The sequence below is a fragment of the Neodiprion pinetum genome, chromosome 1 (genome assembly GCF_021155775.2).
Source record: "Neodiprion pinetum isolate iyNeoPine1 chromosome 1, iyNeoPine1.2, whole genome shotgun sequence".
NCBI classification, from domain to species: Eukaryota; Metazoa; Arthropoda; class Insecta; order Hymenoptera; family Diprionidae; genus Neodiprion; species Neodiprion pinetum.
In genome coordinates, this window is record NC_060232.1 from 26,259,368 (window position 1) to 26,286,481 (window position 27,114).

The 27,114-nt window shown below is 41.5% G+C and overlaps 1 protein-coding gene across 8 annotated transcripts in view; it reads left to right on the forward strand.

Annotated features, from left to right (window-relative positions):
- The window catches only part of bsk (mitogen-activated protein kinase dJNK), a 153,887-nt gene that overhangs the window by 8,744 nt on the left and 118,029 nt on the right, over positions 1-27,114 (forward strand). For all 8 annotated transcript variants that reach the window (XM_046608875.2, XM_046608877.2, XM_046608876.2 and 5 more), the window contains exon 2: positions 21,549-21,598. The gene's annotated coding sequence lies outside the window, so the exon portion shown is untranslated. The remainder of the gene's footprint in view (positions 1-21,548; positions 21,599-27,114) is intronic.

Below are 27,114 nucleotides of genomic sequence, written 5' to 3' on the forward strand. Positions count from 1 at the left end.
TTTGTGTATAATAATGAGAAATTGAACTTCGCGTAAAAAGATATCCCAATTTAGTCGAAAGCAGCATTATTTTTGCGTCAGTCGCTTCTTCTCGCGCTCGCATCAACTCGAAGAAAAGTCGTAATTGCGCTTACGGATGGACCGGACTTGAACGATGTGCGGGGCACGAAGAGCATGCATTGGCATTGGCTTGGAATTCAGCTCATTCTCGAGGCTGCAAACCGGGCGGCCGGAGAAGTCAGCATTTGGGTGCCGCTGTCGCGAGGCGTGGCGAGGTATTGATCGCCAGGGGTGGATTCTCTTCTCTGTCCACCAGAACCGACGTCATCCGAGGCGCCCGCCTCGCCCTCCTCGCCCCCTTTGCGCCCTGGTTTCTTCCTTTCCTACGTCGGCAACCCTCCAGCAACTTTCCCCCGCCCTCCTCGAACCACGCGAGCTGAGTTTTCAACCCCGAGCGTGTCAGTCTCGGGAAACCGGTGACTAGGAATAGATCGGGGCCTTTTTCTTTTTTTCATTTCTTTTGCGGAATTTTTTTGGTTTCTTTGATTTCAGGTATTTTACCCTCAGATATCTTGGACGCGGCTTGGTTAACACTGATTGTTCATTCGTCGCTGCAAGACTTTTCGCGCAGTCAGTTTATACTTCGGTTTTTTCGACCCTTGATTATATCTTCTCGAAGAATCTTGCAGCTGATTTTATCGATTGATTGGTGAAATTCTTGTAATCGAGTAAGGGTTGTATATAGCAGAGTGGTAGATTTATTTTATACTTTCGTTAAAGTTTAAGAGACGATGAGGTACAACGATACCCGCAGTATTTGAAAAATTGCGAACTTGGCGGGTTAATCGATCAAGCCATTGGCGAAAACGTACAATAAAGAAACAACATTTATCAAATTTCCATTTCGCTTCAAGTCCTATACTTGATAAAGTATTGGAAGGATGAAGAGGTACTGCTATAAATCACTTCGTAACCGTGAAATGCACACACTCCCGTGTAAAAACATCCGAATCGTACTCACTTAAGCAGATGATATGACGCTCGCATAATACGTTTCATTGATTTTTTGCACATTCCAGTCTATCTGCGTAAGAGAGATTGATAAAGCGATGATAACTCGCATTTCATATTCTCGAACGAGGTTGAAGTTAGTAACGTTATCGCAACGAAACATTTGGAACAAAATCACTAGTTTAACAATTGTACAATGATTTTTACGGAACTAAGATTTGAAAATATGAGTGTGTTTTGTTTTATTGCGGTTTACTGAATCTTGGACAATTCCACTATCGCGAAATAACGCTTTTTCCTCAGCATGAATCGTCACGATAACGTTACTAACTTCAATACGATATTCTCGAGTCATCAGCACAAGTCACGAGAAAAGCATTCCCTTAGTTTTCGTAGGCAAAAGAGGTTTTTCCTCCTCTCATTCGTCGTCACACTTTTGCCGCTTACAACTTTTCACGCAGTGCCGTGAAGTTGGCAAAAGTGTTCAGGATCATTTCCTCGCGGACGTTTCCAAGGTTCGTTCAATCGACGCGTGAAATCTTAGATCATTCTCTGTTTCCTGAATATCTGTTGGTCGAATCCTCTCCTCATCGAGCCGTCTTAGCTCCTCGATTTACGAGATGAAATTTCACAAAAGGTTAGAGAGGCTCGCTGGGTATCCGAGATTTAGTGCTTCGAAGTCCGGCCCGGCGCCATTGCTCTGCCGAAATTGTTTCCACCTGGTACCTGCGATTACGCGTATCTCAGATGCTCGAGGCATAACTCCTTCCTCGGTAGAAGAGGCGTCGAATTATTCCGAGTTCCGGGTTCCGGTTTTAGACTTTCCTCTCCGTGATTTTCGAATCCACGACAGAGGTGATGGATAGTCTTCCAAAATGAGGTTGAAGTTGGTAACGTTACTTTAACGATACATGTTTCGGAAAAAATTCAGTTACTCAATCACAACAAAGAAAACATGTTCATATTTTGAACTTCTTGAAAGTCGTTCTAAAATCGTACGACGATTTATTCCATGATGTTTCGTTACGTTAACGTTATTAACTTTAATGTGGCAGTTGGCAGTTAAGCGTGCCGTCATTGATGAAAATGAGGCGTTATGGCCAAAAAATAGAAAAAGCTAAGACTTTTCTACGATTATGTATATAAATTTGTATCGCATAGTTTTATATGTGAGAAATTTGGCATGTTTGGCTGCTAACTCTGGCTGCTAGCTTCAGCTTCGTATAATTTTTGATCCCTGAGGATGATGAGTGACTTCTGTTCCGCCGCAGGATACTTTATGCTGCAGTAAAGACTGTAACGAAAAGGTGAGGGTTTGAAACTGCGATGAAGCTACACACTGCTTTTCCTGCTGCTGCAGTGCAGTCGGTTGACCTCCTCGTGCATTCCTGTAACTCCACCACCCTCTTTGCCCTTTATTGATAATTTCACAGCTAAGTGAACCGCGTTCAATCACTCGCTAAAAATATGACAAACTCCACCGGTTACCTTTACCTACCTGCTGCATGGATTCGGCTCGATGCACGCGGTTCTCGCATCCCGTCAACTACTCCTGTCGCCACTGAAGTATCTATTTTACGACATCAATGTCGAAGAGGGTTTCCCGCTACCGGTTCTTCACGTACCCTCCGTACACACGTATTCAATTATCCTTTCAATCACTCATCCGCATCCAAATTGTGGTGAACTACCTATCATCATCTGGTCTTTGCTTCAAATGAAACACTGTGAATTCGTTCAATCACCTTGATTTCGAAGGACACAAAAGCCGTTAGTGAAATACCAAAAATCTTTTTCCGAAAATGAAGTGCAACCTTTTTCTTTTATCGCGGAAACACTTATGCAGTTTTACCAAAAAACAATTTGACACGAAGTCTACGCAATACACAATTTTATTGTACTTTTGTGCCACCTGAGGATAATTTCGATTATCAAACCAAATGCAGAAGCGAGAATAAAATTCATTCTCATCTGCGATTGATCTACGATAGTGCTAAGTTGGAAATGAGAGATAATATGGTATTTTTGAAACGTAGTTGGCCGTTTTTGATTTACACTATCCCGTAATAACTCAATCCAGTATTGTCCAAAGTACTCGCAAAAGTATGATGTGCCTCACGTCGTTGTACTCGCATAAGCCAATTGAGTCGCATAATTGTGCGATCTAATAGTATAAACAATTGAATAATGATGTTTGCAACCGATTCCTCCGAATTATATCACACGTCGTCAAGTGCAATACGGCTTATTCGTGATGACCACTAGTCGGGAAAAACCGGAAAGCCAGGAAAATTTTGGGGAATCGTTCAAATAGTCAAAGAATTTCTTGGCGGTGTGTGAAGAAGAAGAATAAAGCTTCTCTCACGTGAAACTAAAATTCTAAGAACAATTTATTTATTGTTTATGTTTATATTTATATTTATTTATTAGATATGTACTTGAATTTGTACTATTAGTTCGGATGCGGGTCAAAATCCCGAAAGACCAAAAAGTCGGCCAGTCGAGAACCCGAATTTTTCGAGATACGAATTTTAAAACAACGAATGATCGGCGTACCGAAGTCGGAATTTTCGATAAATCACCCGGTAGAATAACTGTTATCCCAAAAGTTCATTTAACCGAACGCTTTTTTATCCGCAAAAGTATTTTCAGAACAGACGGCATTCCGAATGAACAACGCACAGAATGTGGAGATACAGACAAATGAAAGTTCCGAAATTAAAAATTGAGAGCGGATAATACTTCGAACAGTCGCAAAACTGAAAAAATTAGTTGTCTACGATAAAAGTTGGAAAGGAGCATAATTCCGATCCGCAAAATGCAGAAGGGTCGGAAAGCCGAAAGGCCTCAGTACGGTTGCATAGTTACGTAGCCGTATGCTAGATGGCATTAGATACCGGCCATCGGATACGTGTGGAGTTGCAGAGAATATATGGATTTCCGACGTTATCCAACCTTTCGGCACTTTGGCCATTCCGTCTTTAGCGGGTTTCGACATTTCGACCTTTCGAGTCTTTGGTTAGTCGTTATTGATAAATTCGGATTCGTAGATTTTCGACAAAGGCGCGAGTCTGACATTTGAAAAGTCGACTTTTTGGCTGTTCCGTATTTTCGCGATTCAATGTTTTGCCCTTAGAAATTTTGGCCATCCTCAAAAAAAAATGTCAGCGTAAATTTCTTTATACATTTGTGCGTTCTCAATATCTATTTTTCTACAAGTCATCTTTGCGTATTTATGATCTGTCGACGTTTCTAACTGTTGGTAGTTTGACTTTAGAGATTTCGTTCGGTCGACTTTTTGGTGTTTTCGATTTTCTATACCCCACCCATTAGTTCGGATTTTGGTCATGATAGAAGTGTAATTACCTTACGGAAAGTCTGGTAATTTTTCCAACCACTTCAAGGGGCCACGATGTAATATTTTTTGGTAAGCTCGAGCCAGTTATTCTGCATGATCCCGTTAAGGAGATGCCGTTCAAATTAGCTCATCGATGAGATGGATGAAATCGTATCGCAGGGCGCACGCAGCGAACGAAATAATCGGTCCCGTCTTGAGATTAGCTTCCCACCTCCGCTCCCCGCCGCCCCGCCTCCAATCACGATGCTCGTACAGGTAACCTAAATTATTGTGTTTAATGAGTGTGTAATGGGATAGATAAGCGAGTTGACTCGGCCGGCGGGTATGTGGATGTACATCGCCCTCCTCGTGCGCGTCTATTTCCGGTCTCTCGTTTTCATAATCACAAACACGTTTTCCTGCACCCTCCGCCGCTACCTGAACCATCATTATTTCCTCGTACCTCTCATTCTATACTCTCGTTATGACGAACGTTCTCCTGTAATTGATGCCATTGAGTTATCTTAATCTTTACGATATTTCGAGTTGCTCCCTTGTTACACCCGCCAACTTTTATCAGCCTGATTTAGTGTGATTAGACGAACCGTTATCTTGCAGTCCCTTCGTCTTGGGGGTACTATTCTCAGATGAGGTTAAACTTCGCTCAGACTTTTAGTAGCCGTGCAACGAAATAACGATTAGATATCGATGGCTGAATTTTTACATTTTTATTGGGAACACGAAACTGATCACTTGGCTCGTGTCCTTAAGCTACTTCACCGATACATTATTTATATACGAAATCTTGTTCAGGCATCGAATTATCAACAATCAATGTTTAATTTTATAGCTACATACTCAGAAAAATCATTTATCAAAACATATGCGTATACACTGCAAATGGAAATGTATTTATTGGAGAGGAATTATTGCTCTGAATCAAAGTTAGGTACTTGCAGAAATTCTAAAAGTTGTTTGAATCTTTTTTTCGTAGTATATGCTGTGATATTGTAGATTGCGAAAGGAATTAAATAAAAAACTTCAAATTCTATACCGGCGGAAATTAAATATTATTTCCAAGTGAGTTCGCATTCCTCTGTCGCGAACAGCCGGTTCCCTTGCCTCTTGGCGGTTTTAATTTCATATTCAATTGACGATGTGAAAAAACTATAACCTGAGAAAAAAATCAATAGGTTATTAGGTAGATAATATGCTCAAATTATTGTAACGAAACATATTGTATTAACAATCTCTTTTATATCTCAATTAGGCGATCCAAAAACAATCGACCTTCACCAAAATATACCCGATTTTCGAGAAATATAGAATTCTATCAAATTCAGCTGCTCGTATAATTTATCTCGCTGGCTCTGATCCGCGACCCTTCAAGATGCACCGCGATCACCGGCGTCCCCGGAAAACCACGTTCGAGGTTAGCACCCAGATTTCCGATAGCATCCCGTGGGAGTGCACGTAGACCACGAAGAGCAGCGAGGCCTGGAATATAACTGCGGGTCTGCATACTGGAGAACCGGCTACCAGTACCTACACGACTCGTCCATCGGTACGACTAACATCCCCATGCAAGGCAGCATCCGCGTTTGCGTTGCCAAATCCCGAATCAGTTTGCCTTTATAATTACCCTCCTTTCGCCCCTAATTAATCGCTACCGATTATCCGATTATCCCCTGTGCACCTACCAAACCAATCCCGGTAGTTTGCATACAATTACCATTACCCAGACGCTCCCGCTACACGCTTTTGCCTAATACCTTTTTTTTTTCACCGACGAACACTCGAATAGTGTATTGTATTAGTTATTCCAACGCGGAGGAGAAAAGGAAATTGTTATTGGTAAAAATCGCTAGGTATTTGTTGACTGCTGAATGCGGATCATCTGACGTCGGAAATTAGTCAGCTTTATTAGACAGCTGCGAATGTTGCACGATTTTCGTCCAAGTCCGACGAGGAGGAAAGCTGTGACCGGCCAGTCAAAAGCTGATGAACTTTGATGGATATTCCGATGCCTTTGGTAAATCCGTGTAACTGGTATAACCAGGCTTTTCGATGACGAGCGTCGAACCCTGTTGCGAACCTACACAGGATTCGCTAATGACCTGCGAATTCTGGCCGCTTAATTAAAGGCCGTCGACGGGCAAAGTGGGCTCCTCCAAACTCTCGGACGCTTCGCGCTGCCAACTCGACTTTCCAACAACAGGAGCAATGTTCCCGGTTATTTATTCCCGTTTGGTTTCACCTACGGTGCACGGTCAGTGTGGAAATATCCGGCCATCCGATGGACCTGCACGTTGTGTAAAGCGGCGCGTTTAATCAACGGCAATGTGCACTGCCCTTCGAGTTTCATAAAAATTACCCCTAAATAGTCGGAGATCGATGAGTGGAGATTACCAGTTTTTGCTGAAATCGAACGCGGATGGTCAACGGACCTTTATTTAAAGGTGCTCTCTGGGTTTGAACGATTAGTGAACGGTTAGGTGGAGAAGCTTATTGAAGAAGGAAAGCTCATGCAAAGCTAGTACGTAGACGCATTTACCACGTCGTCAACCCGTAAAACGACACAACCATGTTCAATTTGACATCCGTGTAATCGTTGTCTGTCCGATACGAATAGCAGCGTTCGTTATTCCCTGGAAACGACCCCCGTTTGTTTACCGCTCTACGCTTCGGCGCAAATTGTCGTTGAACAATAGAGCTAACTAGTTAATCATCGTTGTTGTGCTCGCGGTAGCGAACGTCCCGCATTAAGGAAGAACACGACCGATGTACGTATAGCGGGACCACTGTAATCACGCGAATCCTCCTTCAGCTCTGTGTTCTTATTTCTGTCAACCAACTCTAACCTGCACTGTCCAGTCTGACCAACTTTGGTACGTGGCTTCCTCGGCGGGTAGAGACGACAATTAAAAGTTGTACCCCGATATACTAAACCGGCTCATTACACGGTCTTCTGCCTCTTGAACTACGGCTCTGCCGAATTGCTACTCAAGGGTTGTCCGCTAGCTCACGGTAATGCTTGTACGGTACTGAAATTTGGCTTAATTGAGTACCAAGTTTAGTGCCAAATGTCTGGGGAATTGTAGACGTTTTGACAACGCGCATTCATCCGTTATTTTTGAATATGCAGAATTGCACCATCATTGGTATCTATCCGTCTAACTTCTCATGGAGAAACGGTCAGGGCTTGGTTTAGAAGCCTGTCGAAAGCTCGGAGAATTTGGCGTAAAGTGAGTCTTCTGATGTGCGGAGAGCTTTCGAGATTTTCCGAATGTTGAATTATTTGGTGAGATCGGTAACGTTATTTCTGGGCCTTTGATGATTTTTTTTATACGAAGTTTTTTTTTTTTTTGTTTCTCTTGGTTTTTACCGTCTACTAAATGAACGTGGATTTCATTGACAGAAGCGAAAACTTGATGGAAATAAAATGATCACTGCCCTTTGGTATACCAAAAATATACCGGCAATGCCTGTAAAAAACTATGGGATCGAAATAACGTTTCCAACGGTCGAGTAAAATTCACTTTTACACTTGGCAAGCTTCGCAAAGAGCAAGTAACGCTAGCGAAAAAGAAAGAGAGCCATTTTTCACGGTGATACTAGAAGAAAGTTCTTCATCTCCTATTCTTATTACTCCTTGTGTTTCGGGGAAATTTCTTTTCATCCCTGTATGACCACCGCGAGGTAAGAGAATGAGTGACGTTTCATCAACTTTCTTTTCAACAATGAAAACACAACCGCCATGTTCGCAGCAGCAGACGAAACGGCGACACCGTGCGACAAATGTGGCTAAGATTTAATAATTTATTTCAGGCTGGTTCGTTGTTTCAAGTGTAGGTGTATATGTGTACTTTTACCTGGAATAAGGATTCTCTCCCATCTACCGCGAACTTTCTCAAAGTTCACCAAAGTTTTATTCTGGTAGGGGGGTTTCTCTATCTCCCGCAACTCCTCTTTTTCACTTTTCATTCTTCTCCTCTTACTTCCCCTCTGTCTCTCACGCCTTTATATATATAACTGTGTAAGGACGTGTTCCTCGGCTTTCTGAGGTATAAATCGGGGCTGCTGAACGTTTGAATCGGATTTTAGCTTCATGCTTTCGCAACACTGCGCGAATGCGATTGGTAACATGGAACTCTGCTGATTGCGAATCCAATTCGTGCTCGTCACGTAATACGTCTCCCGATGTCGCGGGATACCCGAATTATCCAATCCGCACTTCTCTACTTTGAATCGAATTGCGTCGATCGCGTTTCGTTCACCTGAGTTACTCAGGTTACTTGATAAATCTAACCCAGCTTTCTGCAATTTATCTAAAGGATGGTGATGAGATTAGAAAAAGTGTAAAAAAATTATTCAAAGAATTTCGATTCCAAGATATCGTAATGTTCACAGTTCATTTTTAAAAAAGTTCATAGTTATGGTCCTGACAAGATCCCTGTGTGAATATGCAAAAGTTAACGTCGGAACTTGAAATTTCTACTAATAATGTATTCATAATGTTGATACAGATTGAAAATAACGCAGCAAATAATTTCTCCATCGCAGAGTGTCTCACAACGATATACCTAAAAGCCCAGTAGCTCATCATTATAATTTGAACAACAAGATTTCATCCGGAGGTCTTGAATATTTGAAATATCGATGTTTCATAGTTATAAACGAGTAAATCAAACGCCTCCACGATTCTGCTCTCGTTTTAGTAATTCACTCTGTTTTGAGTAGTCGTATAATACTTTGAAGCCCCCGTAACTCGGCTAAATCCTGGAAGAATTGGAGGAGAAAATATCCTGCCACGTATAACCCGTCATCTATTTTTAAGCGAACAGTTGCTTTTCTCATCTGAATTTATCTCCCGTCAGACTTTGTTGTGATTTGAGTTAATTTACTACAGCAGGTTGCAATGAGGTGTAGACTTCATTGGCTCGACGAAGGCGCTGACACGATTTCGTGTCGACCACGGTTCAAGCGGCGGACAGTCCTACATAGACAAATAGCATCGTGCCTCAAACCCATATAGTTTATCACCTCCGTTTGTTTATCATCGCTGTGGTCGTCGTCCGTGAGAAAGGCGACAGATGTCCGATATAAATTAGGAGATCCTGAAAGCGCGTGCGTACCTTCTTGGAGGAAGCTTATTCGACAAGTTTGTTTGGCTGCAACCAGAACCAAGAGATTCTCTCTTTTTTTCTCTCTTGAGATTCACCGGAGACAAACGGGCGCTCGGTTTTCACCTTCGACAAATATGGAATATCAGGAATTTGAAGCTGTTATTCAAAACTCCGATACCCCGGAAATAAGCAGGGAAGTATATTGAAACCCGTGGATCCAATCGGTCCATGGAAATCTTGACTATTTCGACATGGCGGTTTTCAATATTTCAATATCCCACATTCGCTCACTCGTATGTCTAAAGAGCACAATGCCTCCAGCAATACATCTAAAGCCGATGATATATCCGATACCGCCGCATCTCTAGAGATGGTTCACGTGAAAATATGGCTCCTTCTCTATGGTTGATACATATTTATACTCCTGAGAATATTACTGACCGGGTATCTCGGCTTCTCGCAGATTTTAGCCCCAGAAGGCGGCATGAGACGCCTTTGGAAAGGTACCTCCGGGTATCGTAGAATAAAAAAAGAAATTTCGCTTTCCTTACGAATGAGTGTTAATTTTGCGAATCGAATAATGGATTATACTCTCTCAATTTCCCTGCATTCTAATTTGGTGTGGCGATATTTTTTTTTCTCATCGCAGACACGCACGTATGAATCTGGATTCAGACACAGGAAAATGGCTTGCGTCTTATGATTAGCGTTTTGTCGTCGCGACGAATTTATCTTAATTAGGAAAATATTATCCAAATGAGCATATAAATTATACAGATAAGGAGAATTAGTTCTCGTTGTCACACAGATACCTTGTACCTATCGTTGTGTTTCCGATAGTGTTTTTGATCGCAGGTGTACGTGCTTCTTTATACTCATGTTTTTCCGTGAAAGTTGCCGTGCCTACTGAAGAGTTTCTTCGTTGAAATTCTCGTTCGAAACTCGGTAGAAATTCCCATAGAACCCCTGTAACATCCTCCCCCTCTAGAATTTCGAATTATAGATTCAAATGGATTTACTGGTGTGCGGGATGGTCGCCACAGTCGCGAGATACATCCTCCGGAAACGTGAAATCCATGAATCAGCCCTGAGAAATGGCAGGTAGGTATACATGGCGAGTAGCTAAGATACCGAGTTACGAGATTGGCGGCGTCAATCTTTGTGAGAGGGGTCGACGAGATCGCCGGTCAGAATGGATGAGATATTTGATTCCTGGGTCAACGGTCAATTTTATATGAGAATACTTCGCGTAGGCTGCTATCACCGCGTCAATGGAGTCGTTGGATGTATGGAGCTTCGACATACTTTATCCTAGTAAAGGCATCATGTGTTTCCAAATTGCCAGGATTTACGCGTAATATATCGGCGAGGATCATAACGGGGCTGAACAACTCGTCTGAACTTTGGTGACACGGACTCATCCAATTTTGCGGCGTTTTTGAGCTTCCTGCAACATTTTGAGGAAGGTAGGATCGATACCGGGACTGGTGGAGTGCTGGGCATGACAAGGGTACTCGTGTTAAATTTTCCTGCACAATCAGTGTCTACCGGACGTTATTTTGTTTGACGGTGTGCGAATTTTGCAAGTGTGAACAGAGCTCGAAACACGTGATGGATGGAACTGGTCGTGAAACATTGTTTTAACCTTCACAAAAGGCGAAGCGAGTCGATGGTTTTTGGCGCAGGCGGTTTGGGTGAATTGATTTTCCGACCTGATTGAGTAAGTCGAGTGACGTTTGAGCGCTGATGAATTACATCCGCCTGCGCTGCTGGAAGTCTTTTAGCAGAGAAATGATCCACAAGTGACGGCGTTGGTTTGGTATTGAATTTTTCGTTTATTTAACTTCAATTACCAAATCGAGTATTCCAACTTTCTCGAAAGCCTTTCGCCCAGCGTACCGCCTCCTCTATCTTCTCATTACATATTCTGGGTTGATCATTTACTCGGAACTAGGGATTCCTCGCAAGGCTTGCTTGAGTCAAAGTCTTGCCGAAATTCTCTATTTACCAACTGTAATCCCGTCTGACTGAATTTATTTACTCGGACTACCCGAAATTTGCTTGCTGAGCTTTGAAATTCGGCAAACTCACGTGGGTCGGTATACCACAATTAGATATCTCGAAGCAGAAACAGGTAGGTGGTGTAAAGCGTAAATCAGTAATAGGAAAGCGGCGCTGCGCGATATCGTGACATTCGTTGGATCTGTATTACGCGAATACGGCACTGCAGCTCAGATAACGGAAACGCAACCGTAACGCTGGAAGTTGACAGTACAATTTTAGATCACAGCAGTGTCGCAGTAGGATTCCGGTGGTGCGGACGAAGCTTTAAGCACAGATACACTCAACGTAACAGGTGACGGGTGGAAATTCATTCACGTGGCATTGTTATCTGAGATTGTTTTATTGGGGATTTGCATCCGGCCGACTCTGACAAATTGCGAGTATCAGTAATCGCTGGGAGTGTGTGGAGGCGCATGTACGCGCACCTATTGTATGAAGAATTATTGCGGATATGAAATTAAAAACAGTTTTTGACGTTAGAATGATTAATAGTATTCTGTGAAACGTCAAGAATAATAACAAACGTACAAACGAGATGGAAAATAATGGTGAAATGATACTATCTTGGGTGTATTAAAACAACTAGTTCAAAATTAACACTTCTCTATGGAAAGTCAAGATTAAGAATGATCATATTTTTCAATCTCAAACGTTTATGTAGACTCGGAAAATGCGCAAACCATATCAGAGTGAGATTGATTTCAGGCCTCACATTTTCCACCGGAAGGTACCAATTACAACCAATTCTTTATATGATGATAATGATGGACAAAATTCGGCGTTTATAAATCTCGAAATATTTCTTCCGTGATTTTCGCGTTATAAAATTTCTTCCAGACCTGTAGAGAGTCTGGTCGTTTTTCAACGTCCCTTTCAGACACTTGATAAATTGAAATTCAAATTCTTTTCTTCGGCTCACAGTCGCGATCCTCATAGATTTCGTTAATATATTAACCCCGACGTTCGCCTCAGTTTCAACTCGCTAAATCAATGCAGCCGCAGTTTTGTTTTCAAAGTGAAAAGGAAAGCGTGACGTTATATAACCGAGCTTTTATCTCGACGTTTTATTTTTTTACTCGCGAAAGTCTTCGCACATATTCCATTATATTCTGGTAAGAATTTGTTGAATGAAACGGAAACCGAGACTTTCTCGCGCGGCTTCGTGTTTCCAGTTAAATCGGTTGATCTTCGGGTAGTAGGAGGAAGCAACTAGATGGCGGAAATCAGATTCGGCTTCGACTAGAGTCTCGGAGGTCTGCGCTCCTTGGACAGGAAATTAACTGAAGCTCCTTCCGTGTGACGTCTCAAACCCCTGCACACGCGAGAAAAATCGTCACGGTGGTTCGATACTCGCCGTCTGTCGCAGTCGACACGACTCCATCGATCCTAACGTCGTTTCGATACTCTTCAACGCCTTTACGCGACACTCCGGAACCAGAAAATGAAATTTGCAAATTCTTTTCTACATTCCATTTCCACGCGTCCTGGTTTTCGCAGATTTCAATAGCAAACTTTCAACTCACAATCAGTTCGAGGTAATGCTACCTTCTGCAATTTTCCCAAGAGTGAATATAAATAGCCCGAGATTTTCACTGCAATAACGTTTAAACAATTTTTTTTTGGCTCAATGTGAAATTATCGTCCAGCTTAACATTGTTAAATTGTCATTCGGTGGGCGTTAATATGTGAGCCTGGTCCTTTGAATTATCGAGGAAGCTTGAAAACTGTCACAAAAGCTGCTGTTACGTAGCTTATACGTTTCGGATTTGGCAGAATTATTATTCAAAGATGAGCGTTTTTTTCTCACCGATAAAATTAAAAAGAGGCAATAGAATTCACCTGTAGCGAGAGTGTTTCAAAGTTCAGGCTTGTCTTCTTTTCTTTCTAATTCCGTCATATCTCGCGGTTTTATATCACCGGCATATCGCTGCTCTTATCTCCATGATTGTATACCTATTTTCAGAACCCAAGAATTTCCCCAATTTCTGGCGATATTGTGAAATCAATTAGATGAAAAAGTTGGACAGATTTTTGTCCATACACTGTTTCTATTCTGGCGATTCCATAATTCGTCTTAAAATGTTAGGAAACTTCTAAATTTTCTCAAAGTGTACTGGTAAACTTTTACCAGACTGAAGTTAGTAACGTTAACGTAACGGAACATCGGGGAAAAAAATCCTCGATGTGGAATTTTCGAACGACTGGATTTTCAAAATATAAGTACGTACTACTTATTATCGCTGACTAAATTTCAGACAATTCTAAAGGTTTGAAGTAAAAGAATTTCCCGAAACACGCATCGTTATTACGTTACTAAAATCAACCTCATGAACTTTTTGCGACAGCATGTCGTTACTAATTGTAAGCACTGCAACTAATCGCTCGCATCCCGAGACTGTCGTCTTCGTCGTCGTCACGAGGCTGAGGGTCTCGGGAGCGTTGCTTGAGCTTGACGTTGACTGGCTTCGGTCAGTGGCTGGTGGTACTCGCAGAGTCCTGAGCGGGGCGAGGAACTCGAGACAAGGACGACGTCGTCTAGCAATAAGGAGGAAGGACAAAAGGTTAAGTTGCCATCGCTTCTATGGCTTTTTCGAGCACTTAAGCACTGGATATGCCTCACTCGGCGACTACACGCGCGTTCACCTTCGTGTCCGTGATCCTAGTGCGTCATTATACTCTGTTTACCTTCTTGCGATCCTTTGACCACGTTGTACCGAGACTTGGATTCGCTATTAGGCTCGTATTCGGGTCTAGGAAACTGTAGATGCGGATCATTGGAAATTGAAACCATCGGTGAGTGTTTGTTTATTCGAACGAAACAATGGAACATTGATTCAGGATTCGGGGTAGGTTCTGAAGGACGAAGACTAGGAGAGCACTCGCTGGAAAATTTGAGAATTAAGGACTCCTGTGTAGGCAAAGTCATCGATGTGCCATTGTACAGGTCCTCTTTTATAGTTAGGATTTAGAAGCTTTAAGCCTTTCGGTCACACGTTTTTCAACTCAATATTTTGGCCTAAATTTGATTACTGGGGGGTTTTGGGATCACTGATCACGAATTCGAAGTCTGAATTTGATAATTTCTGAATCCAAGACGGCGGACTCAATATTGCGGATATAAAATCGAAAAAAACAATCGAAATTCGACGATTCTAGTCGAAACTTCTTACTCGGAGGTTTTTGGGGTTATACGAAGTAACAAAGATCATTTGAAGTTGCAAATAAACTGTCTGATACGGCTAGGACACAGAAATTTTTGATGTAGAACGCTGAGAATTTCACTGCTACTAAAAGGGTTAATTAATCTGCCCTCGTGTATATAGTTGGTCAGACTGAGTCCCGTTAGCGTTCAAAACGATTTTATTTACATCAACAGCTTCCGGCTCCGAAATCGAGTTTTAAGGAGAATGAAAAAGGACTGCATTGCGGAACTGTAATGGCGTCGGATTCGACTTTGTTAAATTAAAAAAGCGAAATGTGAAGGAAAAATCAAGCTGAAAGCGGGTCGCTTCGAATCGCTGAGAGTCCGAAGGCAGCGACGACGCTGCCGGTGTGAGGAAACAATTTTATTAAAACTCCACGGGGGGTCGGAGCGGCAGCGGCTAAATCATTCTTCAAGTCGAAACAGTCGTAAAAACGAGAGTGAACGAGCTGGGCGGGATGGCGGGGAGAATCCCGAGGCGAGGAAAGAGCCGCGTTTAATCAACGGAGGCGTAAAATTAAAAGGCCCGAACCGCGGATCCGATCCCTACCGGATTCAGCCGAAAACGGGAAGATCAGCCTACGGGTGCCGCAGGTGGGGTGAATAATCTCCCATTCGGATTATACCTACACCTATTTCCGTTTCGTACCCAGCTTCTGGTGCTTGTCCACCTGCACAGGAAGAGTACGGAGTGCAAACGCAGTTCCGTCCTCTGAACTTGTTCGCAGCTTTAATTGTGCTTCGCTTTGATCTCCCTAGGCGGTTAATCGCGTTAAAATTCACCGTGCAGTCCTTAAGCTCGTCTAGCTCTGCAAAGTCTAACGACGTTTTCATCATTCGTATTTCCCTAGACGGGGAGCCGGACTTCTAAAAAAAGACGCGAGCACGATAATCAGGTAAAAGTTTTGGCGTTGGCGAGTTTCTGTTGCTGAAACTGCCGACCTCCGCCTAAAACTCTGTGCGGTTGTTCCGTCATAAATCATTTCGCATTCTCAGCAGCTTTAGCGTCACGTGGTTCAAACGCAATGTAAGTAAGTCCTCGCGGTGGGCTCGTGTTTCTTTTCTGATTTATCATCACAGGAGTTGCTAGTTCGAATCACATGTTCACAAGTGAAACGGTACGAAGCTTCCAACAGCTGGTGATTCACTATATTGCAACTATTTACGAGCTGCTGCTGGCAAATGTATCTACTATGTATGCATATGAATAGAAACAAGTGTGTAGCTATGATATATACTGTGAAATGTATAAAAATCATTGCCAATTTTTCTCTGTTTCGTGAAAATTCAATTTATAGTTCTATAGGTTTCTGAGGAATTCTCGAATGTCGGGGATATTCAAAAGCAATTCAATCCAGTCCCTTTGAGGTTGATCGAGAGAGAACGAAAAAAACGTGCAAGTGCAAAACGCGAACTCGGAGTACTAAATTAGGAACGATTGTTGGAGCTGTAACCTCGACTGCATGTGTTACGTATCACGTATTTGCCGTTGCCAAGTGGAAGTTAGTTACCTACCATTCGGTTCGGCTCGTGTTCATCGTTTGATCGCGTGTTTTCAAGTCGACAATCTTTTTCATTTCATAGCTTTAATTTTCCACAATTCAAAAGCTCGGACTGTACTGCAGTGTAGAATTATTAAAAGTACTGCAATAGCTGCCTACTTACGGAGCGTAAAAGTCGTTCTTCGTTTTAAAATTTGTTATTGTGAATGCTCAATATAATCTAATTATAGATAACCAACGAATTATTGCAGTGCATAACGTGCTGTTCCAGTAACTCGAGTTTTCGTGAGCATGTATCAGGAATGTGCTTCATAGCAGGAAATAAGGAACCACGAGCCTCGCCACAAAATTGTCGTTCTACATGCGGGGAAGTGTGGTGAGCTTTTTACTCTTGCTTCCATGCTTTCTTGCCATTTGTAACAGCGGAGTTGAATTTACGAATGACACTGCAACAGAAAGGCGGGGTTTAAAAGTACGGTAGACGCATAACAAATCTACTTCTGGGCGTGGTAGATGGAGAAAAAAATGGGCGGAATTTTCAGCTACCTTGCTGTTCAAGCAATCACTTGAAGCTGTCAGTCTGGATGGTTTGCGGCCTTTACAGTGGACCGTTAATCATTGTACACTGCAAGTATAATCATGTTATCACTAAAATATTCGAAGAAGTATGCTCGTCCTTGCTAGCAGGCTTGGGATCATTTCAAGTTACCGATAATCAAGCATCTCGTACCGGTTAAACAGTTTTGGAGAGTATTTTTCGACGAGTATTTGACGCTTTCTAAAACTAGCTATCTCTCTTTGTAGATTGTTTCAATGCCGTGAATGTAGACTCTCCCTCTGGTGGCGTAATCTGTACTTGAAACAACGTTTGACGCATTGCGTCAAAATATCATTCAACGGTCTTGTCTGTTTTCATTTTTGTTCCAAATTTTAGTCAACGTTTATAACGTACCTAATCGTTGATACCTATAGTTGTGACTGGCGCGTGACAAGTTTTATCTCAATCATGTTCGCTTACCTTCGCTTATAATTAATAATCGCACGAGACAATCTCCGCTTCTTTGGTCGCTGGTGTGAAATTCTAAGGAGGAATGTCAATTGCACTCTGGCAAGTTGCCTCCGTTGCTCTATTGTTCAAGGTTGAAATTCAGCCGCCAAACAAAGCCAAGCTTTCGCCTTCTATTCAATTGAGCACCTATCCAGTCATCGATTTTTTACGGCATTTCATTTTCTCGTAGCCATGGAAGAGCACTTGCTGCCGAGGTTCTTCAACAACTATGGAAATCATTTCAAATTTGATCATCGGCAGCTGTTATCGCAATCAGGAGCCAAAAATTGAAATATTTCTAGCGTATCGAGTCACCGTAGAACTCACGATCGATAACATATACATTTGGAATGATTCAGCCAGAACTGTGATCGCGCGATCTTTTTATCGGGTCGATACGATGAATGTAGTCAGCCTGGTTTGGTCTGCTTGAAATAATTAGAGCTCGTTAAGATGTTCTTTTTTATTCCTGGACACGGTGAAAATCGGGACATCACTGATTGTGAGAAATCAAGATCAAGAGGAAGATCGGCGTTCGTTTACAGTATCGATATGATAGTTCGAGAGGTTACAGTTCGATCCTGTACTGTACCGAAGTCATCAAAGAATCCCTCTTTATTTAACCACCGTTCAACTTTGCTAAGCCTTTGAGGATAACACGTTAACCACGCCAAGAGATGCGCTATGTATTAATATGACAGCGAACGCTGAAAAACCGTACAGCCGTAAATTTAACGTTTCATTTTCTCTCTCCCAACGGACAGCAGCTGCATTGTCTGTTTCAGCGGACAGGTCGTTGTTTGTAGAATAACGCTCCTAATTACCACTGCCACGGGAATATACTTGTCTCGTGGTATTCGCTGGAAATTCACGTTCACAGGAAATAACTGAGAAGAAGTTTGAAAGGCGGTGGGGTGAATAAACTAAATCGATTCCCCGGACGTACTTTAGATGGAAATGCTTCCACATTCAGTCACTGCACCACATTAAGATTCAAATAAGCCAGTTTATTTTTCCCAGTGCGACCAACCCGCAATCATTTTGAGATATAGGTACATACCTGCCTCTTTCCTATGTGCACCTGTATATACAATGTATATTTTACATTTCTGGTACATAGCAGGCATGTAAAAGTAGGGACGTGTGTGTAACGCACAACCTTCTTAAGTGTTTTGACAGTCGCAATCAGAATTCTGCTTTACATTTTCACCGCACTTTTCGCGAGGTCCTTCCTTGCTTTTCATCATCTCATTTTTCTTCCGTATTATTGGACAGGAAATTTATTCGCGAATCTTTTGGGTTACGTAGGTTTTTGATTTTTCATTCAAATTTCTAACCAAATTGACGAAGCCCTTTCTTCTGCCGAATATACCGGGTGAAACATTATAGCCTTACGCCTGAAACCTAATATACTTATGGTGAAAAAGTACACCGTTGAACAATGATTCTTTACCGGTTGCGATTAATCGTTGATGAAATCGAGAACAGTTTTGGAAGTGTTAACCACGAGAAACGACGCCAAAAAGGAGAACAAAAAACCTTTGGCTCAACGTCGATGAACTTAACGTCCTCTCTATAAAGTTGAAAAATACCATTTCCATGCGGACGTATAACTCAAACGGTCACGAAAGAAGAAACCAATTGCATTTCCATAGGATACACGTGTCCCTGAGCTTTTCTCAGACGTACAACCAAGCTCTCCCTTTGACGGTAAAAAAGTTCATTCTTCGTACTTACGTACCAACCGCGTACGTTTTAACGTACGAAGACTCGTGCTTACAACGATTTTTTTTCGTCGTACATCAGCCGGAGAGAAACATCTCGTATAATAATTCTTATTCTTAGGGTGTATCGCACTCCACGATGTTGCGAACTCTGCTACCGTCTATTTAAAACATATTGACGGTCCAATCTACACGACCCTGCGCCTTCACCTTCCACTATCCCTCATAACACATGCTTGACAGTAATTACTGTTTTGGTGGTAAGGGTCGCGTTTGGAGGACCTTTCTCGCTCAGATGTCAGTCTAAATAATTTCTGTGATGAGCGGATAACCGTGGATTTTGTCCCGCCGCGCCGTCGCGTCGCGTCGTTGAAGGGTATTGCGTGCTCCAGGGAATCCTCATATTTTCCCCCGCTCTTCTTCTCCTCAACCCTAAACTCACACCCTCTTTGCTCTTAGCTCCTTCACTCTATACCTCAACCAAAGCACAATGGGCTCTGAATTGGGCTTAATTGTTGGTTTCGTATCCGATCACTTTGCTGCGTCTATCTTTTCCGAGATTCGTCAAGCAATTTAGCGAACTTCGTTCGTTTTGTTATTCTGATTGAAAAATAGTTGCACAAGAAAATCCTTCCACCAATTTTTCGATTATGGTAGTAGAGGATTTGAAAAAAAAATTCAACCCACTGGGACTACAGATTCCTTGCGCATACACATTCATTGCAGGGGGCTGAAACTTTTTTTCAAAGTCTATACTACCATAGTCTAAATTGGTGAATGAGTTTTCCTGTACGACAATTTTCAATCGATAATTAAAATCTCACCGAAGTCTCCCGTTGATGTAAAAATAGTAAATCGTACAGCCAGGAGGTGATATTGAAATTTTTTTTATCAGAACCGGATATAGTTTTGGAGTTTCGGATTTCATGTTTACAATACACAACGAAAGTGTACAGTGCTCGTAAAAGCCATAGCATACAACTTTTGCACAACAAACTGTCAAACATTTAGAATTCACCCCTCTGAAGATACAATGAATGTGTAATTTCTCTACGTGATACAGGAGATGCGATGGAAACATGGCATTATTTGTGTTCGTTGTTTCTTTCCTTTTTTTTCCGTTGCATAATACGTATCGAATTTCACGGAGGGTGAATTCGACGTAAGTACATGGAGCTGGTATTTGCATAGTCAGATACGAGGAGACACAGTTATTAGTAGTACGGTGGCTTCTCGAAGATGACGATGTCTACGTGGCGAACCCAGACGTGTAAAAGATGTATATATACAGTATACACGTACCCATCACCCATACCTCTGCGATGAGAGACAGGTCACTCGTTAATTATTTATTGCCCCATCGAGTTCGTTACCTCTCGGCAAAGTGGATTCTCGATGAATATTTCAATTGTTTCAGACCTCGAAAGTCTGTGTCTGCTTACTCTCACCCTCTCTCCTTCACTCTTTTCCGATATCGTTGTTTGTATAACTTCTATACAGAGAGGTCATCAAATGCTAAGCGTATGGCTTTTGGACTTTTCGTTATTGCAGTATGCTGTTACTAATTTAATTATTTCACACATCGGTTTGATTTTATTAGATTTCTTTTTACATTTTTTCCCATCAAAGATTAGCCCATACATGTTTGCACGATGAAACGAAAATTGGAATACCATTCTCAGAGATAATTGCATACAAATGGTTATTAAAATGTTCATCTCCGTAAATTTTTTGTGGTTCATGTACAGAGCCGAAATGACATGTTAACAAATAGTAATCTGAATTGTTTATTGGTTACTTCGCTCATATGCGCTCGATTGTTGTTAATGATCACGCGGCAATCAATTGCATTACCCCAAACACAATCACCTTGTTAATTACCACTTATCGCATTTCAAGGTTTCGTCTTGAATATGCAAATTCGTTAATATTTCTGTAACGCCGACGACCAGCAGAGTAGCGGAAAACCGATAATTTCTAGCGGTCCATTTCCGAGGCTTGTCGTCATCGGTAAGACAAGAGACGACGATAGAATTCGCTTGAAAGCACAGTGAGGATATTATGTATTTAATGATGCGATTCTTGCGGCTGAAGGTTTCTGCAAAATTCATGTTTCCACAAGTCGACATAAAACGTGGAGAATGCGGCTTATAAAAAATACTGTATATAAATATTGTGCAGTGGAAAATATGAGGTATTATTCCCGCATATTTTCCCCCTTACAAGGTAGAAGATAATGTCTGAAAAGACTTGCGGGACAAAAGGAAATCGCTCTCCGAAACACGGTGCCTAGACAGAAAACCTCCGTCCGGCCACCCGCGTAATAATTCCTCCTCCTGTGTCAGAGACGCGCGTGTTCCCCTCAATGGGGGTGATCAGCGTCCCGAAAGTAGTCGCCAATGAAGCCTCGTTGGATCTTGGCAGCCTTGGCCGACCTCATATAATACCGTTAATTGGAATTCGATTCGATTGGTCGTCAGCAAAGTATTTTACCAACCTCTCTAATCGCAGATTTTCTCCTACTTTTGTTGCAGACGATAAAAAATCCTGACACCGACTGATGCGGATTCCGTCTTCTGAACCGGTGAGTAAAAGATCATGTATCGTATGGAATGAACAAACGGATTGTCCAAATTGAAAATAACAAGAATGAGTAACAAAGACGGTTAACTACAAGTGAATTTCTGACGTGTAAAAAATATTTTCTGAACCTCAGATTGAGCAATTTGCATTGTTGCAGTATGGTTGGTTCGAGTACAACATTCTCATTTCATTCTCTGGCCTTTCCTCGTCGCTTTTTTCTAGCCGGAGATCGTTGCTAATTCTTTAGGGTCAGTTAACCACCCATTTTATTTTCTTGTCGGTTAATTCTTAATCACCTACGGGCCGCAATGTAACTTGAATATAGCCGAATTACACTTAACAGGGTTGCAGGGCACTTTATATTTTAACTATTGAACAGCGGGTTTTGTCGGAAAAAAAACGTTGACTGTAATTGGCTATACTGCTATTCAGCGCAGTACGGGGTAAATTGCGAAATTATGTCTTTCTTTTTTTTCCGACTTTATTACTCAGGTTTGTAGAGCTGCATATCGCAGTAGTTCCGAATAGGAAACTTTTTAGTTTGTCCTCTGATTCTGTACCCAAAGCTTCGTTCAGGAATATTAACGTTTTAATTAAAATCTGTAATGAGCTTAAACCCCTGGTACAAAAATTTTACACCGTTAGTTTTTACCTCGGTTGTTAAGTTGGTATAAAAACTTTTTTTTTAAATTTCTTGCCATTACTCCGTTTATCCGCCTCCTTGTTGCCATATTTATTTTTCACGGGAACTTCAGGACGTATAATTCTTATAATTTAATGATATGTTGAAAATACCCCACGTTTTTCATTCACCTGGATCCACATCCGATTATTCGAACAAACCGCAATTCAGAATCGAGAACCACTCTGTATGGCGTTTCTTAGTCAACTGGGGTAAATTGAAGAACATGAGGTATGATATTAATTAACGTAATAACACGACGCGCGTACAACTTTGACAATGCGAGAGGTGCTCGAATGTCTGCACATACGTTCGGATGACATCGAATTTGAGAGCCGCACGCCGCCTTATTGTTCTCTTCTACTCCTGCATGTTAACAATTCCAATTAAGTCTTATTGAGTTTCGCGCAAAGCCGCTGGTACACAATGCGCCACTTAGACACATTACATATTCAGTTCTTGATTTTGTCACTGTCTCTCAAAATTATTTATCAACGCGTTCATCCGCGTCTGATGTGCTGGGTGTTTTTGTTGTAACTCGAGTGTCAACCACCCTTTTCCTGTCTTCATCTCTACTTAGCAAACAAAGCAATATTTTGTTCTAACCTGCTTGCTAAACAAACCGAAAATCGAATACCTGATATTCCAGCATTGACAGGACCTGTAATAATTAAAGCCATCACTTTTTTGAGTATCCGGATTATCCGAACAACCCGGATCGATCGGATCCGACGCTTCAAAATCGGATATCCGGGCTATTCGGATAGTTCGAGTACTCGGGTACCCAGGTATGCGTACTATTCGAACTATCGCAACTATTCGAATAGTTAGAGCACTTGATTTATTTGGATACTTAAACTATCCTCATAATACGAATAGTTTGGTTTCTCGCACAGGGTTCGTGTTAAAATAGTTGTACTACAAGTATTACAGATACCTACGTACGTGTTAGTTATAACTACTATTATGTGTATACTCTTGAAAATGTTTGCGAAATTACTACAGATTTTCTGCGCAGAAGTGGAGCAAGAGTAAAAATTCTGTACAGCAAAGTGGAATTGTCATACGTTCCGTGTGAGTCCGACAGCTGACTCGTGATCTTATAAAACGTTGTTGCAAAAATACACAACTGTGTTTCAAATTTGTTAAACTTGTGGTGTGAACGTAATTTATTTGCAAATTTTGTATAAATTATTCTGGATATACTAACTATCCGGATTTGAAGTTTCATAATTGAAGAATCCGAGTAATTCGGATAGCTCGGATCCACGCGGAAGCACTAATAAAAATTCCGCTAAATATTTCACGCATCAGCAAGAAACAGCGCTGTAATTTCGGAATCCTTTAATCAGTCGTTCGTTGAAAGATTCAAGAAAGAAAATAAACGTAAGGAAGGTAGGCCCTCGCCGAAAGACATTGATCGTAATTTTGTGGCGTGGAAACACGCAGAGAATAACTCCACGCAATAATCCGACTATATAACTTAATATCCGTCCACAAAAAAAAACAAAAAAAAAAATATGGGAAAATTTTTCGGATCTCGACAGTATCAAATGCCTCATTATCGATTCGTGGTTTTTGGTCCTGGTCGAAGTCGATGTTCCGCCGAAATTCCAACACGTTATACGAATCGCGGTGGTGGTCCCAGTGCCGCAGGGCTCGTGGGTTGCGCATTTTCCGGATGGATATGCCTTAGAAATACGCCCGTAATAGGGGGTGGATTATTGCATGATATTTTTAGACATAATTACGAAATTCCTCGAACGAGTTTTCCTTTCCCTTCTGGCAATTTTCCCAACACACTCCACCGCCTGACGTCAATCGAAATTCATTGATTAGAAGGCCTTCCTAAATAGTTTTATATGTTAGTCGAATCGAGACCAGGGTGAGAAATCACTCGATTATTACACGTATCGGTATGTCACACATTCAATTTTACAGACTGGAGCTTTTCGCTTTGCGTATTTTTTTTTTTTATCAATTTTGAGGGATGGGAAGAAGTGAAGGGCTATTGAAACGATACTTCTCTGGTAAACGAGCTTTTTTTATTCATATCAATCAAACGACGCGAGTTTCCTGTGATCTCAAGCACCGCATCTCTCTCTGAGTTTTCAAATTGTCACTAAAATCCGTATAAAAATTTTTCTTAAAACACATGTCGGACCAGTCCGTGTTTTCGACTTTGTTCTGGTTAGCGGTAGCATTTCAGCTTATCCTGTGATGTATCTTTTAGAACACAGCACGCGTGTTCAGTCGATAATCACGTATACGAACACACGAATGCAGTCTACACGCGGTGTTGAGAATATTCACGTCCGTCCAACGTCGCTTTGAATCTTGATTCGCTCGAAGCGACTGCAGTACTGCGCTTTACCGCAGTCGGAATGCCTTGAGCCGCAGTAACACGTTGCATTATGGACAGCATCGTAAATCAACACTTTTGGCCGCTCTATTCATGCGCTATGAGATGAGTTGATTTTACGTGTTTCAGAGCCCCAGCAGACGTTCTTGAACAAAAAATATGCCCGCAAGTCGAACGAGTTAGTCGTCAAACTCCTTTGATCATCTTCCAAAACTCTGCTGAAAGTTGCAATTGTTTCATTAGATTTACTGCACCGTGTCTAATCAGATGTCATCCTTTTAGTCTTTGTTTTTGCAATTTTTTCTTGTTATTAGAAAAGTTTCACCAGGTTGAATTTTCTTCGGCATATGAATGGTACTTTCACAGGACGAAGTAGTCGAACAAAAAATTGCGATAGTTGTAATAAACCATCAGTGCCTGTACAGGGTTACTTTTTTGTAAGCTCGATACGATAATTGTTCACAAAAAAATGTACAAAGTAACCATCGTTCGTTTGCCTTGGTTGTCAGATAATGAAAATCTTTGTAAGAAAATTGTGTCGTGTTACATTGTTTCAAAACTTCATCAACGTTGTTTACATTCGTCTTATTTTCAAGCGCTTGATAAAGTGTTGTACCTACAGCTGAACTGGAAATTCGTCATGGCTAGAAACACAGCTTAAAGCGAAAATTCTCAGTGACTAAATACTGCAAGGACACTTGCTGCTTTATGCACAGTTAGGATCAACAGTAAAGTTGATTACTTTACGTCTAAAGTTGGGTAAGATTCTTCAGGATAATAAAAATACTGTGGAAGTAAAATATTGATCAAAGAGATCACGGTGAAATGTTTCCTAAAAATGTAAAACAAGGTTTTTACAAAGTTGAAGAAAACTGTGATTAAAATTCAAAATTTTCAGGCAAGTTTGCAGGATAATAGTTAACACTGAACTCATCCGGTCCAAGTTTTTTTTCAGTCTTCATAAATTATTACCCAAATAGCAAGCAAACTCAGCAAGTATATGGTAGTCAAAAATCAAATCAAGTTGGTCAGTTTACGTGTACATCCACGGTCTATATAGACACTTACGTACGCGTAACGAGTTGGATGAAACATTTCGCGCGGCAAAAGACAATCGCAAGTTTTAGGAAATCCTGCGGGACATAACCGTCGAAGGCACCGATGATAAGGGCTGGCTGTTAGGACCTCCGGACGAATCTCGGCCGAGTCCACGAACCGTGCAGTTAGTTCAACGGACCGTCGAATTCTGATCTTTCTAGCAAACAGCCAAGAGGCTCTCTCGCACACGTGCCGAGATTGGTCGAATTTGTTAAAGGGTTTCTAGCGGTTACAGGCGAAAAGTTTGATATCCTCTTCTAGGTAGGTACCATCGATGAATGATCACTTAGCAATGTTTCACACCTAGTTATTGATATACAGTTAGGTTAGTTGAAAAAAATTAATTATCACGACGAGTCTGATTTGTCAACTGCAAGTTAAAATGCTGGATAAAAACGGCTACGCGACGAAGTTACTTTATCGCTCCAACTTTGACCTTTGTGAATATTCTCCTTTCCGGCGGTTCCACAATGTCTAATGCTCTCGAGTTTGGAGTGGTTTAACAGAGATGTGGCGCATTCAGTTGTAATTAAATTATCTTCTAATCGTACCAATGCATTGCGGCAAATCAGGAGCGTCGAATGTAATATTTAGTTGTTTGCTGCTAATCCTATCTCAATATTTAGGTCGTGTGGTTACGTAATTGTTACTCTGAGAGTCTGCTGCGCACCGAACATTTCTGTTGTCGAATTCGGGCTACACAGTCGGTCCCCTATTTCCCTGAAAGTACCCTATTTTTTTTTTCTTTTCCTATAAGGAGTCTGAAACTGAAGGCTTCCCCTAAACGTACCCTAAAGCAATCGGTTTCCCCCTATTTTGCCAGTCATTCACTTTTTTTCCATAAACTACAATGGACTGAAATTTTTATACTTCCAACTTAACATAGGAAGAAAAATTTCGATCGCCCCCAAGCACGTGTTATTATTATCCGAAAATTTTTATAATTACATAGAATTTTCCCTTCTTTTTGCAATTCGAACATATTTTTCGGGCGCAATCGAGAGAATGTCAAAACGACCAAAATAACAGGCACCCTAGTGTGTATCTAATCTTGCTGCATTTGGTCGTGCTATGACAAAATATTGGAACCTTAATACCCCCCTATTTCCTCTAAAATTACCTTGCTCGAGCACTCCGAAGCCTGCGAATGTAGAAACTAATCCATATGGTGTCACTTGTACTGCGATTCGAATTGGAAACTTAACGAGTAATGATCGGGTTGATTTTCTAGCGAGTATGTATTTCACGTACTTGCGGTCGGCGGTGCAATTCCGCAAGTTATAAACGGTATATCAGTTTCTCGTATGAAATCCTTACAATTCATGACATACCGTCAAACACACCAGCATAAATTTGCCAAGATTTCGTCAGGCAG